Raw genomic sequence first — 17,529 nt, forward strand, 5'->3', positions numbered from 1 at the left:
GCACCCAACTCAGACCACTGCAACGAATTATTGAAGACCTACAACCTAACCTTAATCAGGATGCTACACTCCAGAAGGCCCTGGGTGACATGCCTGTTCTCTCCTACAGACAACCTCCCAACCTCATGAGGATCCTCACTAACAGCCACAGTCTATACCCCAGGAATACCAGTCCTGGAACCTTTCCCTGCAACAAAGCCTGCTGCCAGCTTTGTCCACATATCTTCTCTGGAAATACCATCACTGGACCTAACCAGGTTACTTACAGAATCACAGGCACTTTCTCATGCTCCTCTACTAACATCATATATGCCATCATGTGCCAACAATGCCCAGCTGCTTTGTATATTGAACAGACTTCTAACTCCCTTAGACTAGCACGGCTTCCTCTTTGTTACTAAGGTTTCTAATGGGGCTATTTTGAGAACGGTGTTGCATTCCTGGTAACCCTCATCATATGTGCGTAACCACGAAGTTTGAAATAGCCCCATATTTCAAAACACTAACCCAATACTGCACTGGGCTTGAAATAAGGCAGCTTGGAATAACTTAAGTGATTTGTGCACTGCAAAGTTATTTCTTACTGGTTACTTCAAGCTAGGGCAACAGTGTTACCCTAGCCTCACTGGGCTACTTAATTTCTGTAGCACTTATCGATGAATGTGACAAACGTTGATGTCACTTTGAAAGTTCATCACTTACTAAAATGACAAAGAAAAACCTATAAAGGATGAGAAGATGTGTGTTTTAGGAAGGGGTGTGCAAACGGGGTGGTGGGCCACTACAGGGGGTGTGTGAAATTTTGTAAACGGGCGTAGCACGATCGGTTGCTGAGTCTCAGCTGCATCCAGTAATTAAAAATGTTGAAGTATGTTACTGTTTAAGACTGTGCACTCACATTTAGATACAGATTGATAACGCTTTTACATCCCGTATCCTTATTTTCTTACATGTACCAAAAGGTATTTTTTTACAATATGAATACAACTGAAATTGCTGTCGGTTTGGATTACATACAGGTGTGGGGCGCGGGGACTGCTAATTGCAGGAATGAAAAGTCGGGCCCAATGTAAAAAGTGTGCTCACCCCAGTCTAAGGTTAGGGCACTAGCTTGACTAAGTTTAAGCCCCAGCTCTGTGACAGACTTCTAGCATGGCCTTAGTCAGCTTCTCTCTCTGTGCCTCAGCTCTCCAGCGCAGGTAACAGCACATCCCTATCTCATGGGGCTGTGGTGAGGACAGAGGGGCCGACAACCACTATGGGCCCTGGGGCAAGAGGGGGTGGGGAAGAGCCAGATCGGTGCCCAAGATGCTGTGGGGCCAAGAACGGAACAGACAGAGCTGAGGGCAAGTCAGACTGTAGCTCTGTCCACACGGTAACATGTTGCCCACTGCAGCCCTCAGAGCTGTGCAGTGCAGCTCTCCAGCAGCAATTCAAAGGGGCCTGGGGTTCCAGCTGCCACTGCAGTCATAGCACCAGCAGTCAGGAGCTATGGGCCCCTTTGAATCTCTGGGTCCCAGGGCAGTTGTCCCCCATGTCCTCCCATTGTGGGCCTAGGTGAGGATACATGTGTAGGGTTGCCAGGTGTGTGGTCCTGATCCAGACAGACCGGTATTTGGGCTCTCTGTCTGGTTAAAAAAAATCAAAGACAGGTAAACGTCCGGTATTTTAATTTTACAGCTATCCCTCGCTTTACGCGGCTTCACGTTGCATGAAGCTCACTTTCACGCGAGTGTCGCACAATGTGAGGCTGAGGGCCTCTCAGCCTGCCTAGCTTTCTGCAGCTGTGGGCAGCCAGGTGAGCTAAAACCCCCTTACCCCTGGTTCCCCGAGTGGCACTGCTTGACAGCCATGCCATTGCACTCTTGTGAAACCCCACGCCGCCGCAACACCCCCCAATTCCCCTCCCCATGGCACCAACTCACCCCCCCATGTATGCCCCGGATCATCTCCTCAAGTGGGGGGCTCCAGCCGCACACCTGGGTCTCCCCTGCAGCCCCGGCTCCAACGCCTGAGCCACAAACCCCATGGCTCAAGCACCCCTGGCTCAGCACGTGGGGGCTCCAAACCCCACCCTCCTCAAGCACCCCGCCTTGGTGCACCCCGGTTCAACCCCTCCTCTGCCTGGCTCAACTCCCCGTGGGCAGGGCTCTGGCTTCAACCCATGGGCAGGGCTCCGGCTGTCGGCCCTCGGCACGCTGAGCAGGGCTCCAACCCCCCAGCTCGACCACCCCACCCCATTCAACTTCCCTGCCCGGCTCAAACCCTCCCCCACCAGTGGCCCCAGCTTACCTCCCACACACATAGGGCTCCAGCTGTCAGCCACCACTGGCATGTGCAGGGGCTCTAACCCCCCCCCCCCTCCCCCCAGCCCCATTCACCCCCATTCAATCCCCCTGCTGCTTGTGTCTGGTATTTTTGTGGAAAACATCTGGCAACCCTATGTATAAGACTGCAAGGTGCTCAGATACAACAGTGACGGGGACCAGAAAACTACTTCAGATATCTAGAACAGAATAGAAACTTCCGAATATGTCAAAGCACTTTACAAAGAAAGTTAATTAAGATCCAAATAATTTTATATCAAGCTTGATATAAAATTATGTAATATAAATTTTACATATGAAACTCACTTTACATAGAATTACTCGTGTTACGTTTCCTTATTCTTTTTGAGACACATACAACAAATTCTTCAGGGGCAGCTTTCTTATATAAAAAGTCCAGCAATTTTTGATACCCTGTAGATCAGGCACGTCAAACTCAAAGCCTAGTGAAGGCTGCAAAAATGAAAACTGACAGCTCTTAGGGCCACCGAAGAAAATATACTATCAAAGTCCTAATTATTTATTATTATAGATTACGTTTTAGATATGTTATAATATTTTTCAAGTCTTATTTGACTATAATACAATAATTTGAATGGAGAATTTAATACTTCTAACAAATTTTGCTGTTTTATTATTTTAAAACCCAATCGGGCTGCATGAGGTCCACATATTTGACATGGTTGATATAGATGATAAAAATATAAAATAATTAATTTATAAAGTGCTTTTAATTATTTTTCAGACTTGATTCTTTGTTATGGCCTCCCCTGTAGAATATTTGGTTTATTAGGGAACACAGGATATCACTTTAAAAAAGATTCCCTCCTGAGTCTGCTCTGGATATAGCAACTGCCTCCTGTACAAGCTGGTGGTGGAAAAAAGCATCCCACCTGACACATAAGGAGTACGAAGCAAACAATATCAGAATAATCTCATCAGGGAGGCAAAGGTAAAATGAAGAATTCCAGCTAGAAAGAAATGTTTAACAAATGCTATCATAGTGCTATGTCCTTATGCCGTGGGTTGACATTACACACCAAAGAAGTGACAACCTTCAATTGCAGAGTGTAACTGCGGATTTGCATTACATTTGCTTTGTGTCTTGGGAACAGGCTTATACATATCCTCACAACTAATGAATTACAGTGATTTTTAGGGAGCTGACAGTTCTGGGGGGAAAAATGTGGCTCTGAAATATTCTTCATTCTAACTCTTTGTAGTAGTAATTGTAGTAGTTCTTACTCTAGCTTGTCAGAAGCCTAGTTTTCATTAAATATTAAAAAGCTATTTGTTAAAATAATGTTACCATAGCAACTACAGACAGCTAAAATACTGTAGTGCTGCTGACTCACAGCATATTAATCAACCACTAGTGATTATTTAATGAGAGCCCGCTGCAAGGCCTTACAATAATGACAGTTGATATGAATACAGCCAGCCATCACTGAATGAATAGCCCCTGAGCACAGCAGAGCTTCTGGATTCTGACCTTTTTGGTTTGGTAATGCCTGTTGCATGCAACGTCTGTTCCCAACATGGGAAGAAAATGCTTTTAGCATATACATAAATAGGGACTACATGATCGATGGGATGGTATCAAGGATCTTACCGGCATGAGCTTGGAATCGCTGCTTTTTTCATATGAGACGAAGGCATGAATAGAATATGCAGCTTATTCTAACTAAGTCAGAGGTCAGCAACCGAAATAGCAAGAAGAGCCATTATTGGCAAAAAAACCTCAATGATTCAACAGCCACAATGCATATGGATAGGAGATGGTCCTTAATAAATAATATCAAACAGTACTTTTTGTAACCCCTATTTTAAGAAGAGCCCAAACACAATGATTTGTGATGTGATACATGTTTACTGCAGGACAGTCACAAACTTTTCACACATTCTATTTCCTCACACTTTACACGTGTGCTGGTACCACTGTCTTCCTGACTTCCACTCCCGAACCTTCTCTGTGTCTGGAGGATGCTGGGGGAGTTATCCAACATTTCAAGATCACACATCATTTGTTATTTCAATCTGAATTGATCGTTTTTGGGCTTTTAGATGTTTATCGTTTATCAAAAATAATCAGGAGGGTGGGTTTTTTTGATTTTTTGTTTTTGTTTTTTACTTTGCAATTATAGCATTGGGAGTCACAAAGAAGTCCTTAAAGAGATGCATTCAGCTATGGACGGCAAGTTGCAGATGCTTGAACTAAGTTCTTATGAAACCTTTTTAGATAATACCACATTACTATGTATATGGTACCACTTATGTGCTATGTGTCACAGAAATCTTTTTTAGCAAAGGCTAAAAAAAAAATCAGACTGTTTTTGTAAAAGGTGCAGGGCTGCTAAACTTTGTCAGCATGACCCCACTTTAGCGAATTACTGTTTTCCAGACCCCCAGACAGAATGGAAGACACCATTCTGTACAGTAAAATGGTGTTTTCCGAACAGTGTGACCTCACTCACACTGCGTGTGTGAGGTCACCATGTATGAAAGACTCGATTTTGCTCTAAACAATGATGCCTTCCTCACAAAGTAACCTCATATATGGGGCGTAGGCAAAGTCATGCTGTGCAGGCGATGCCTCTCCATTGTGGAAAATGGGGTCTTCTATGTATTTATGGCTTTGCATGCACCATACAAGACAGGCCATGCTGTACAGCACATTAGGGATTGCCATGACACCTTCTGCTGACGACACACAGCCATCTGGAATCACAGCCCACACTTTGAGAACCGCTGCTCTAAGTCCAATTGCGCAGGGCTCAGAGGGTGAAAAACGTTAAATCTGGTAAGTGCAAAACCCTTTCAAAACCAGCTTGGAAAAGCTTTTTCTTTATACACAAAAGTCTCATGACTTTTAAGTTTGATATCTCAGCCCCCGCCAGGCAGTGGGCTCCATTGGGAAGGTGGAAATTTGAGCCTTATTTTTCCAATTGTTTAAAGCTCTTTTTCTAACTTCGTAGGGTCCCAAGATACCCCGTTTTAAAGCCATAATATTTTATAGAGAGGTAAATCAGTCCTTGGGTCTCAGTACAGAATCTCACTTATCCTGGACCTTCTGCAGGTAAATTTTGGGGCATAAATGACTTCATTTGGGGACAAAAGGAGGAAACTTTTCTCATCACGGGATCTGTTTTTTTTCCCTCCCAACAAAACAAAGGGGTGGATTTTGAAACTGCTCTAGGTCTTGGGATATTAGAATAAGTTTTGGAAAGATGTCTTAGGATGCAAGTAATGCAGTTACAGTAATCCCTTGATTTACACAGCGGTTGAGTCCTGGGCAACCTGCACGTAAACTGAATTTTGCATAAATTAGGGAGCAGGGGATGTGGGGAGATCCCCAGATTCCCCTGGCCGGGGGAGCAGGCAGCTGGTTAAAGTGTGTGGGGGGGGCCGGCAGGGCAGCCATGTGGCCCCTGGCTTCTCCCAGCTGGGAGAAACCAAGTGACAAGCAGCTGTGTGCCTCCTGGGCTCCCTAGCTGAGGAGCCCAGCCTGCAGTCAGGGGTTTGCAGCACGTGCAGTAAGCAGTGCCTGTGTACTGGGCTCCCCAGCTGCGGGAGCTGGCGGCCAGACAGAAGGGGTCTGGTTTCAATTTGCACTTAATTCACGTTAATGTGAGTTAAGCGCAAATCAAAATTGTGGTTCTGTACGGTTTACTGTGTAGGCCGGTAATAAATTTCACAGTAATTTATCATATGGGTATCAGCATGTGTGCAATCAGGGTTAGTGACAGACTTGCTGGGGCCCTTGACAGAAGAGGTGGGGCTAGGGCCTGCCTTCCCCAGCAGTGACTGGAGAAAGGGCCCAGGCTCCGGATGCCACTGGTGCTGTCACAGCAGTGGCAGCACAGGCCAGAAACCTGCACCCCTTTTAAATCTCTGGGCCCCAGTGCAAGTGCCCTCTTTGCTTCCCTCTCCCTCCCTCCAGTCAATGGCCCTGTCTACAACAACTTCAAAAAACTGCCCACTGGGCAATCACCTTTGAATCACCTTCCCTGTGAGGGAAATCCTGGCTCCATTAAAACCAAACAAAGCATCACCACTGACTTCACTGGTCATGTGTCATCCCAACAGACCCTGTTGCAGGCGTTCTCAGAAATTCCAGCCCCGTGGTAATGCTCAGTTTTGGGGGAGGAGGAAAAACTGGGCTCTGTTTTAAAAAGATGTATCAAGCTGTGGGCAAAAGAGGGTTCAGTTTCATGCCTTTAAGAATGGAAAATACATATATAAATTAGTAGTTATTAATCAGAAGAATGTGATTAATATAACAGCTTTTGGATGCCAGTTTTGGTTCCTTGCTGCTTTGTTTGGGTGTTACAGGCTGTGACTATGACAACCACAAGCAGCTCTTGGATCAACGCAATTCGAGGATCCTGCTCAGTGAAAACTGCCTCTCCCCCGCCCTCCCTGCAAACAGTTACCATTTTTTTTTTAAAACAAAGTTTGTTTGGTTTTTTTTGTTCTTTTTAAGGATTGTCAGGAATTGGCAGGCCCTGATCTAGTGGGTGGGATTGTGAGGTAGGAATGGGACAGATACTGTATCAAACCTTAGAAAGAACAGAAGAATGGATTTCTGCCATGCAGTTGTCAAATCTTGTGAATGTTTTGTAAAAGCTAACCCTGCCTGCCTGCATGGGAGAACTGTGTGATCCAGTCCACTGCCTTCTGTTTATGGACACTAAGAACTTTTGTCTCAAGTTCTGAAGTCAAAAAAAGACTAGTTTTATTTTGGCTCAGACCCTGTGGGGGGCAGGATTCCCCTTCACTGTCTGACCACTTCCCTCCCCTCATGACATTTTCAGGTGTGTTCTGTTTTGAAAAGAAATGAGGGGTGGAGATACACATTTCATGGAGCTGGAAGGGACCTCCAGGAGGTCACTGAGTCCAGTCCCTTGTGGCAGGGACCAAGCACCAGCCCTGACTGACTTTTTTTTTTTAATCTATTTGCTCCAGGCCCCTGAATGGCCTCCTCAAGGATTGGACTCACAAGCCTGTATTTAGCAGGCCAATGCTCAAATCACAGAGCTATCCTTCCCCCTGCTAGTCACCTGTTCCCTATGCTTTCCAAGTCCCCCTCTCTTCCTGGGGGTTGGGGAGCCATGCAGCCAGCCCTGCTCTTTGAGTGGACGTGCTCCTGGGGAGCAGGTACAGCTCCTAGCAGTTCTGCAAAGCACTGCCCAGGGCTTTGTGTGTATTGTGTCTGAGTCAGCGTGTCTATGTGCATGTGTCTCTGTGTGTTCAAACGAACATGTTAGCTTTCAAAGAACTGCGTAGCTGGAACTGAATCTTTCAATACACATGAGAGAGGAAAAATAGGTCTAATAATGAGCTGTCACGATGCCACAGTTGGCACAGTCAGTGTGCACACTCAGCACAGTTTCCCTTTTGCTGTGTTTCTCTTTACATGCTTACAAAGTTAGTAAACTCAGAAGCGAATATAAAACCACTCCAACCTTTTCTGTGATCGAACAGTCAACCATAACGAGCATCTCTTTTACATGGCCCACAGATAATCACATATTTTGTGTCATACACAAAGGCGTTACTGTCTGTATCTGATACTAGACACCAGAGATGCCAACATGGACTTAAAACAAACCACACGCTCTGAAGCAAATGGGACATCCCAAAAGAAACTGGCTAAAGTCAAAGCCTGGACTTTGATGGAGTTATTCCTGATTTATGCTGGGGTGCCACAGATTAGGCCTTTTGGTCTCAGTAGCACCTGTTACGTAGCTAGGAAAGAGGATTTTCTCATTGTTATAGTCAGGGTGAATATTTGGATTTATCTGAACATGTAGAAAACGCCAGGGGCCAAATTCAGAGGTGAGTCTAGGTGAGATGGTAAGACTCATGCTCTCTTAGCCATGTCTAACTCACATTCCCTCACAGAGGAACCACTCCGAGTTTTACTCCAGATCCACACTTCCATGCCTGGGACCAAAGTGTGGTCCCTGTGCCTTGCACCTTCAAGAGCTGGAACACTCTGGTGACTTTGTGCTCAGTTCCTTGACAGACTTTCAGATCCTTCCTAAGCAGCTTGTCTGGATGACCTCCGGGGCAAGGTTTGCTCCTGAGGAAGGAGAGGAAAGGAAAAAAAAGACAGGGAGCATCTAGCTCTCCTAGTCTTAAAGAAAGCTTACTGTGAGGTAGCCTGGGGAAGTGAAGGAGGGCAAAATGGATCTTAAAAGGATTTTCCTTCATCTGCACCCCTCAAAATCTCTCTAGGTTGAACATGACAGTACTCTTAAGAATGCATCCCTGCATAACTAACCATCTGGTCGCCCTGCAGCACTGGTTACTACAGGAAACAACTAACAGGAAGTGAAGATAGCAAAGGTGCAGAAACCAAACACTTCCAGCCCCAGCTTCTCCCCCACCTCTTGAGCAGTATCATTTCCCTCAGGCAGCAGATCTCTGGTGCAGCCATTTTGCATTCCCCAGGTCATTGCTCTCTTCAGACACACTTCTGCCAAAGAGGATTTAATGCGCCAGTATACTGGGAGACAGGTAATGGGGAATTTAACAATCCACTCTCACGATGCTGCAATAACTGCATCACACTGCAAATAAATGTACAGCCTCATGAGAATAATGGACACCAATTACCAAGGGTGGTTTGAGTGGCTTGTTATCACAGGCTGCTTCTACACTCCCCCCCAGTAATGAGGCAATTCAAAGCAGGCTAATGAAGTGCTAACACGCATGTTCAGCACCTCGTTAGCATAATGGTGGCCGCAAATTTTGAAGTGCACACTTGGAATTGCAGATTGATGGTGTAGATGGGGGCAGCTTCGAAATAAGCGCCCCCCTTCGACATTCTCTAACTCTGATCTAGTTCTGTGGGAGTAAGAGAATGCCGAATGGGGTGCTTATTTCCAAGCTGCTCCCATCTACACTGCCAGTCTGCAATTTGAAGTCTGCACTTTGAAATTCATGTGGCTGCCATTATACTAATGAGGCACTGAATATGCACCTTAGCACCTCATTAGCCTGCTTCAAATTACCTCAGCTGACAGGAATAGGGGGATTTTGAAATGTGCGGAGTCCTTTCAAAAAGGACCCCCATGTAGCCACGCCGAGCCGTGAGCATTCAAAAGTCATGTGAATGCTAATGAGGCACTGAATATTCAGTTTAGGGCCTCATTAGTATTCTTCAATTTGGCCATTAGGATGGCCATTTCAAAGTTTTGGCCAAGTGTGGCCACAGCCATAGTTATGTTCAGAAAGAGACACTAGGTAAACATATAATTTTCCGAATACATGTAACCCCTGTGATTGTCCCATCATATCTCCTGAGTTTATTGACACAACAACCTTTATTCTTGCTGCACAGCCAACACAGCTGCAGGCAAAAGAGCTGGATTCTGGTCTGGCTCATGCATCAGGAGCAGTATGGCCTCTGTTCTGAATACAGAATCTTACCTAGTGACTGAAAGAACACAGGCAGATTTTCAGAGCTCGGGGACAGTTCAAGCACTCATTGTTTGGAGAAAAAAATATTTTAACTGGAGAATAAGTGCTCTGGAAGTTATCAAAGAGAATAAAAAAAACCTATGATAATTCACAGTCACTTTTATAACTATAACTGTGCTTTAAAAATAGCTTCTCTTCCAAATTATTTGCCTTCTTTATGCTTACTTGAACATTTTCAATGTCTTTTGCAAATGTCTGAAACCCAGGATTTTGTATTCCAGAATTGCTGTTCTATACCTACATTTTTCACTGCCTAAATGACTGCTGGATATTTAAGTGACCATTTGTTTTCTCAGCATGGCTGGAATTGGTCTCTCTCTTGTAGCAAAATACAGTCCTTGCTACTTCCCTCCCTAAATGGTTTCAGTCTGCTGTCTCAGTCTGTTCTCTCTGGCTACCTCCACATATGCGCCCTCCCTTTTGGAAGGGGCATGTAAATGAAGCTGGTCGAAAATGCTAATGAGGCACTTATAGGACTATTTAGTTGCCTCATGTGCATAATGTCAGCCACCTGGCATGTCAAAAGTGCTGCTTGCAAATTGCAAACTAGCCCTGCAGATGAGGTTCCTTCGAAAGGAAACCCCAACTACACAGATACTTTGCAATTCGAAAGCAGCAGTTTTGATGTTCCAGGTAGCTGCTATTATGCAAACGACGTGCTGAATATTCACATCAGCACATTAGCATTTTCAACCCTCTTCATTTACATGTCCCTTCCAAAAGGGAGGGGTATGTGTAGACGTCGCCTCTGTGACCCATCCTTATTTCCACTGAAGCAAAATAAAATGGAATTGTACTTCAATTTGAAATTCTGCTCCTTTGGAAGTAATAACAGGCATCACTGTAAGGGTGTGGATAAAAACTAGTTTTACCTAGATCTTGCCCATTTTAGTGCCCAAAACCACAAATCATAACATAAAAATAGCGAGCAGGCTAGCTGCAAATTCCCCCTGCCAAGCACATATGTATCCCAGAACGACTTCACACAAAATCCTGGGCTTAGCAATTGACTCCAGCCAGTATTTTACTCCCCGCTCTCCAAATTCGAATGCCTAAATGGACAGCAAGAGTATGTATAACCCACACACCTAGAGGCGTGGTTCACTGTCCCATGTAGTGGCACCCAGACCCCCTCTGGGGAGAGAGAGACTGTCTTCCCTCTAACTTTAGCTGAGAGCCATCTGGCTTTTAGCTCAAACTGTAGGCTCTTCACTAAGATCAAGAGTTCCCAAGTTGGAGTCGCCTGGGGGCAGTTAAGTGGAGGCTTGTCCGGGATTTCAGCTGGGTCTCTGAAGCTTGGGACGTGCTTCCTGAGCTAGTGGAAGTACGTACCCCACACTGTCCTATGTAGTGGCACCTAGACCACTTACAGAGAGAAAGAATGAGTCTGCTCTGTAGACCATAGCTGAGACACTAGTGGCGAACAGGGAAGCGTATAGTGGTGAATGCATGGCAGCGGGCTGCTGCGGTGGCCTGGGCAGCTGCATGGCAGCTTAAGGGTTCGCACTGGGGCTTGGAAGCTCAGGGGCCGCATGGCTGGTGTGGCAGTTCCCTGGGTGCCACGCTGCTGGAGCCACCCAGCCCCAAGCCATGCAGTCCTCAGGGCCAAGTGGCACCCGAGGAGCCGCTGCATGAGCCCCCCAGCCACCGCACCAGCTCTTGGGGCTGCACAGCTCGGAGCTGGGCGGCTCCGGCAGTGGCTCTGGTCAGTTAACAGGGGTGGAGAGGGATAGGGTGCCCAGCTGTGGTGGGGGAGTAGGATGCCTGGCTGGGGGTGGGGGGGGGCATGTGGCGATTGGGTGTCTTCCTCTTGGACACTGCTGCTGCAGAGGCTCCTGCACTAAGCCCCAGAGGTTGTTGGTTCAAGTCCCCCTGTGAGTGTTTACATAGGTGCTCTTACACCAAAATAAATCTGGATCCCAATGCATCCTGGAGAAACAGCATATAAATGCCTGGATCCCTTGGGTCCTGCAGTTTTTGGCCCGAGTTTTCCCCCTGGCATTTGAGCTGCTCATTGTCCCAGTCTTGTACACTTGGCTAGATCCAGCTGGATTTAGGTGTTCAACTTGGGGTTTAATGGTACACTTGCTCTGGGACACATTGGCCACATCCACACAGCCCTGCTGCTGCTTGCAGTCTGATGCAAATGAGGCCTCTCGAAAATGTAAATTGATGCTCATTTGCATTTTCACATGGCTAATTTGCATACTCCAGTGAGATGTTTTCTGCTAGCAGGGCAATCTCACAGGACTAAGCAAACTAGCCATGTGAAAATACAAATGAGCATCAATTTGCATTTTCGAGAGCCCTTGTTTGCATCAGGCTGCAAGCAGCAGCGCAGCAGCAGGGCTGTGTGGATGTGGCCACTGGAGCTTGTTTTTGGGGAGCGTAGGAACAATGAAACCAGTTTTCTATTTTGATGATACAGTTGAGGCCCTGGGTACAAAATATCAGAATCCCGATAGATTCTTTTTCCATTCTTCCTTCAGAACATGCAGATTTTCCACCAAAGAAGAATTGTGTATCTCAGAGCTCCAGCAACAAAAAATTCATCTGTCTGTGGCACACTAGTCCTTGAAAGTGGTAAATGAGCTTTGGATGGTGCCATGAGTCCATTTTGTTGTCTGTTTTGTCTGTTAAACACATCCCTGGGGCCTGTGTCTGCAGTAAGTCTATTATTCAACCTACGCGGTAACACAGTGGACAGACCTTATTTCTATGATTACAAGGAGATGTCTAAAATCACAACTTTCATTTTTAATCTTCTGTCTCCTTTCTTCTGCCTGACCAAACCCAGATTTCTCACTTTAAACAAAATAGAAAATGTAATTCACCAGCAAAGTATTCCTTACATTATGGGATTTTTAGTATTCTTAACTACACTGAAGATAGGCACGCTTCACACATCAAAATGAGGGCAGGAAGGAATAAAAACTAATCAGAAAGAAGGGAGAAAAAATCTCTGAGCCACGGGTAAAACAAAATTAGAGCATGATGAACAACAATCTTTATGTGTGACTAACAATTACTAAAACAGAGTGGTAGACCATAAGGCTTGGAATTCAATTCATGTGGAGGTAGCATTATTAACCTGGGAGATGGCTGGAACAAAAAAATTCATATTGCTTAAGCTAAGCAGACAATGGAGACCTATCATAGATTTTGGAGTCCTAATACATTACTACTATAGTTTGAACTTCTTTAGTCTACCACTCTTTTTCCAGCAACATCTGTGGTCCAGCAAGATTTTAGTTTGCTGGGCATCTACTTAACATGAGCGTGGCCAAGTTTACCACGTTCCCCTAAAGTTTGTTTGCAGCTACCAGTCCTGGCTCCCAGTGTTATGTGATTTTATTTAGCTCTGATTTACCCCTCTAAATGTATTCTAAAAGCCCAATAAGCAGTGGAAGTGTTGGTAATGCTGCTAGACAAATACTGACCTTCTGTGGTACAGCAAATTCTCTCATTCAGCACTGGTCAGGTTCTAGGGATGCCCGATTGAGAAGTCCAACCTATAATTGTATATATTAGAACGAACTCCAAAAGGTCCACCAACAATAGCCACATTCCTCCATAACAATCTGCTCTGCTAGCTCCTGGAGTGATGGCAGCCTGAAAACAAGGTCACACATCAAGGATGCGTTGAAACTCTGGAGAGAGTAGTGGCACCTGCTGACAGAAATCCTGATGCCATTTCCTAACCCCTCACCAGGACTCACCTCATGAGCCCCAAATATTACAGCTTGTTTTAACTGTCTCTGTTTCTAGGGATAGGAGAGCAAGTCCTGTTTTCAGCATCTATAGCAATGGTTTGATGATAAAGGCTCAGCATGACTCTGACAGGGGTGTGGCTGTTTCTGGGAGACAGGCAGACGGCCCTGGAGCCTGCTGAGTAAGCAGGGTTTGAAACGAGGTAGGCAATGAATAAACGTAGGAGTGGTAAGAGAAGAAGCACACAGGCAGCAAATGCCATGGTTAAGCAAATGGTTTAAGTGAAGGGACTGAAGGGAACTTGCAATTTTAGTCAGTAAACAGAGACCCACCTGCATTTTTCACTCAACCTGAAGGGTTTGGACAGAAGGTCAGAATGTCTTGTCATCCAAGTGAATGGAAAGTTGGGAAATCTGCAATTGAATAGGAAGAGAGGAGTCATAGGTCTTTTGCTCCCTTCCAGAAAGTCAAGAAAATATTTTCTGGTGCTTCCCAAAAGAAGATATTCTGATTTCTGGAGAGAACATCACAGCAATTCCTATACCTGTGAGGCTGGGGTGTGTGGCACAATGGAAACCATTTTCAAGAAGTTTGAGTAGAAAAAAACCTGCATATTTATACATCATTAAAAGAAAACTGCATCTACTTTGAGGCTGAACAAAGTATAAATAAATGCTAATTCCCCTGAACTGTAATGTTAAAAAGCGATACAGGGTGAGACCACACAGCAATTAGAAACCCACGCCTGGCCCAGGTCAGCTGACTAATGGTCCCGGCTGGGTTCTGAGTTGCAGCCAGAGTGCCTATGTTGATATCAGACCAGCAGCTGGAGCCAGTGAGACTGAGGCAGCTGGCACAAGCCAGCCAGGGGTTTTTAACTGCAATGTAAAAATACCCCTAGTTGCTGTCATAGTTACACCTCCTGCCTCTCTTTTGGTCTCTCTGAAGGCACCCCCTGATGCCAGGCCTTGTGCCTTTACTTGCCTTCCAGCAGAATTCTGCAATTTTCTCTTGGTCCCAGCCAGCCACAGTCCCCTGTGTATGCACCTTGCTCAAGCCAGCTGAGTTTGTCACCTGCAGGTCTTCCCTTTGGGAACTGCAACACCTGGATCCCAATGACCCAAAACAACCTTCTTAAAACAAAATATTGCTTAAACTTACCAGCAGGAGCAAAGCACAGCACAAGAGAAAAGTTAAAACAAAACAAAAAACAACAAAGGGTCTACATGCATGTCCACCTTACCTAGAATCCTAGGTAGACCTATCTTACCCCAGACTTCTACCCTCAGGAAGCCAGGGTTTCAATCTATTCTCCTTGACTTCCCCTCACCATGTTGTTGAGGGTCTGGCTTTTAAATCCAACCACAGCTCTTTGTTCTCAGTTTCCCAGGCCTCTTTTGCCCTGCTGCCCAAAACCAGTCAGTTGAGCTCAGCAGGGTGTCAGAGGTGGAGCTTCAAAGTCAATGGCTTTTGCTTGTGTCCTGAGAGTGCTGGTTGATGGGTGACTGTTGGAGGGCACTGAAATCTTTCCTGCCTATGTGCAGCCAGGCTCGTCTTGAATTAACCCCTTCTTCTCATATCTTAAACCCCCTTACAATACTCAGACACAGAGAATAGTGGTAAGTTACAGGCAGTAACAGTAGGCATTCCAGAGCTGAGTGCTACAGACAGCAGTTTTCCTGAAAGGTGATGAGACTTTTGCCCCATCAATAACCTGTTTTTAAAGTAAGGATTACAAATTTACAGCACAGCTGCTACTTAGAATTTTATGAATAGTCACAGAGAGGTAGCTGAGTTCATCTGTATCTTCACAAAACAAAAAAAGCAATCCTGCAGCACTATAAAGACTAACAAAGTAATTTACCAAAATAATCACCTAAGACATTATTTTGCCAGTCTTTAAAGTGCTACATGTCTGCTTTTAGGATTTTATGGTGAGTCTTGCAATGCTGATGCTTTTGGTGAAGTTCCAGCTCCTAGAGTGATGATAAGAGAATCTCAATGCTATAAAAAGTTTTTGCTTCTCATTGATACGGAGAAAAAAACGAAACCATAACTTAAGGGAAAAATCTAAAGGCTACGACAACAGAAAACGAATAAAAAGGTCCCAAATTTAATGTTTTTTTTTAAAATAACCATGTTTTTAAAACTAATTTTATGATTTTTGGAGACCTGATTTGATTTTTGAATGGTCAGATTTGGCACTATTGCAATTACACCAGGTAATAAATAATCCCATAACACAGCACATTTCATACATCTGCATCTGATGAAGCAGGTCTTTGCCTACAAAAGCTTATGCTCCAAAATATGTTAGTCCATAAGATGCCACAGGACTTCTTGTAGTTCTCGAAGATACAGACTAACACGGCTACCTCTTTGGTACACATTTCATACAGACATCTGAGTGTGTTTACAAAAGGTCAGGAATCATCATTCCATTTTTCACATGAGGACAGAGACACAAGAAAGGGCATGAGCCCAAGTTATCTCAGTAAGTTACTGACATAACTCACATTGCATCACAATTTAGGGAAGTTCTGTGATCTGTGTTATACAGGACATCAAGCTAGATGGTCACGGTGATTCCTTCTGCTTGGAATCTATGAATCTCTTCACTCCCCCTTCCTTATCCTTCTCTATATGCAAAAACAACGAGAAGGCCTGTGACACCTTATAGACTAACAGATTTATTGGAGCATAAGCTTTCCTGGGCAAAGACCCACTTCATTGCATCTGATGAAGTGCTTCTTTGCTCAGGTGACCAACTGTCCCATATTTGGCATCCCTAATTATTTTTAAAAGGGACAAATTGTCCCATATTTAGGCCCTCAGGGACTGAGGGTGGAGCCGGGAGCTCCCACGGCCACCACTTCCCCTGGGCTCCAGGCTGGGAGTTCCCACAGCCACCATTCTCCCAAGACTCCAGGCAGGGAACTCCTGTGGCTGTCGCTTCCCCAAGGCTTAAGGACAGAAGCTCCCACGGCCGCTGCTTTCCTGGGACTCCAGGCAGGGACTGCCAGTGGCTGTCGCTTCCCTGGGGCTGGTGGGGGCAGGGAGTGCTGGCTCCCCAGGGCTTGGTGCAGCCAGGAGTAGCCCTCTTTCCCCCTGTATCTCCCTGTCCTGTATTTGGGATAGGGAGATATGGTCACCTTAGTCTTTGCCCACGAAAGCTTATGGTCCAATAAATCTGTTACTCTATAAAGGTGCCACAGGACTTCTTGTTATTTTTGCGGATATAAACTAACATGACTACCCCCTGATACTTCTCTGTATGGTCCATGCTGCCTCAAAGAGTCTCAAGGGGTATGTATGAACAGCAAATTTATTTTGAAATAACAGCAATAATAATTCTGCTGTGTAGAAGTAGTATTACGGATTAGAGTCCCTAGAAGCAGTGCTTTTGCTTATTCCAGGGCCTCCCCTGTGGTGCAGATGCATTATTCTGGAATAGTTTACTTTGGAATAATAACTCCAGAATAAGCTATTCCAGAATAATTTTGCTGTGTAGACATACCCAAATTGAGTGCAACATTTAGACCACTATCAAAAGAAGTTGACAAGATCTTTCAACTATACAGATAACTTAAGGATTTTTTTAAAGCCTATTAGAAACTAGTTTCATAAACATAAACCTTCCCCTGCTGTTGTCTACAGCCCATACATTATGGCACCGAGAATCTAAAAGTGGAATGACTTTTCATTGTTCCAAATGAAGGAAACAGATCCCCAAGATGTAGAGCGATCTATGACAATCTGGAACGTGGATCTAAAACAGACATTTCTGTGCGGTAATATGGGGGGAGGAAGAGAAAGAGGAGAAATAACAAGGCCTTTTAACGGCCTGGCAAAAAAAGAAATTCTTCTGAGATCAAATGAATTTAAGAAAATGAGCAGTTTTGTATAAGACAATTTTATGAAGGAAGTACGAGTCCAAACTTTTTGTGGTCTTCAGCTGCTCCTAATCCTAAAGAAAAGACTTTTCCTAGAAAATGCCAGCATG

At 45.0% G+C, this 17,529-nt stretch overlaps 1 protein-coding gene across 6 annotated transcripts in view; it reads right to left on the reverse strand.

Moving 5' to 3' along the window:
• Positions 1-17,529, reverse strand: part of ZHX2 (zinc fingers and homeoboxes 2) — a 133,843-nt gene that overhangs the window by 63,432 nt on the left and 52,882 nt on the right. For 4 of the 6 annotated variants that reach the window (XM_074986711.1, XM_074986715.1, XM_074986714.1 and 1 more), the window contains one exon: positions 13,859-13,939. The exons of 1 other annotated variant lie outside the window; for it this stretch is intronic. The gene's annotated coding sequence lies outside the window, so the exon portion shown is untranslated. Of the gene's footprint in view, positions 1-13,255; positions 13,428-13,858; positions 13,940-17,529 lie in introns of all 6 variants that reach the window. One more of the 6 variants, XM_074986716.1, reaches the window with a different exon arrangement.

This window comes from Carettochelys insculpta, chromosome 2 (assembly GCF_033958435.1).
Source record: "Carettochelys insculpta isolate YL-2023 chromosome 2, ASM3395843v1, whole genome shotgun sequence".
Taxonomy (NCBI): domain Eukaryota; kingdom Metazoa; phylum Chordata; order Testudines; family Carettochelyidae; genus Carettochelys; species Carettochelys insculpta.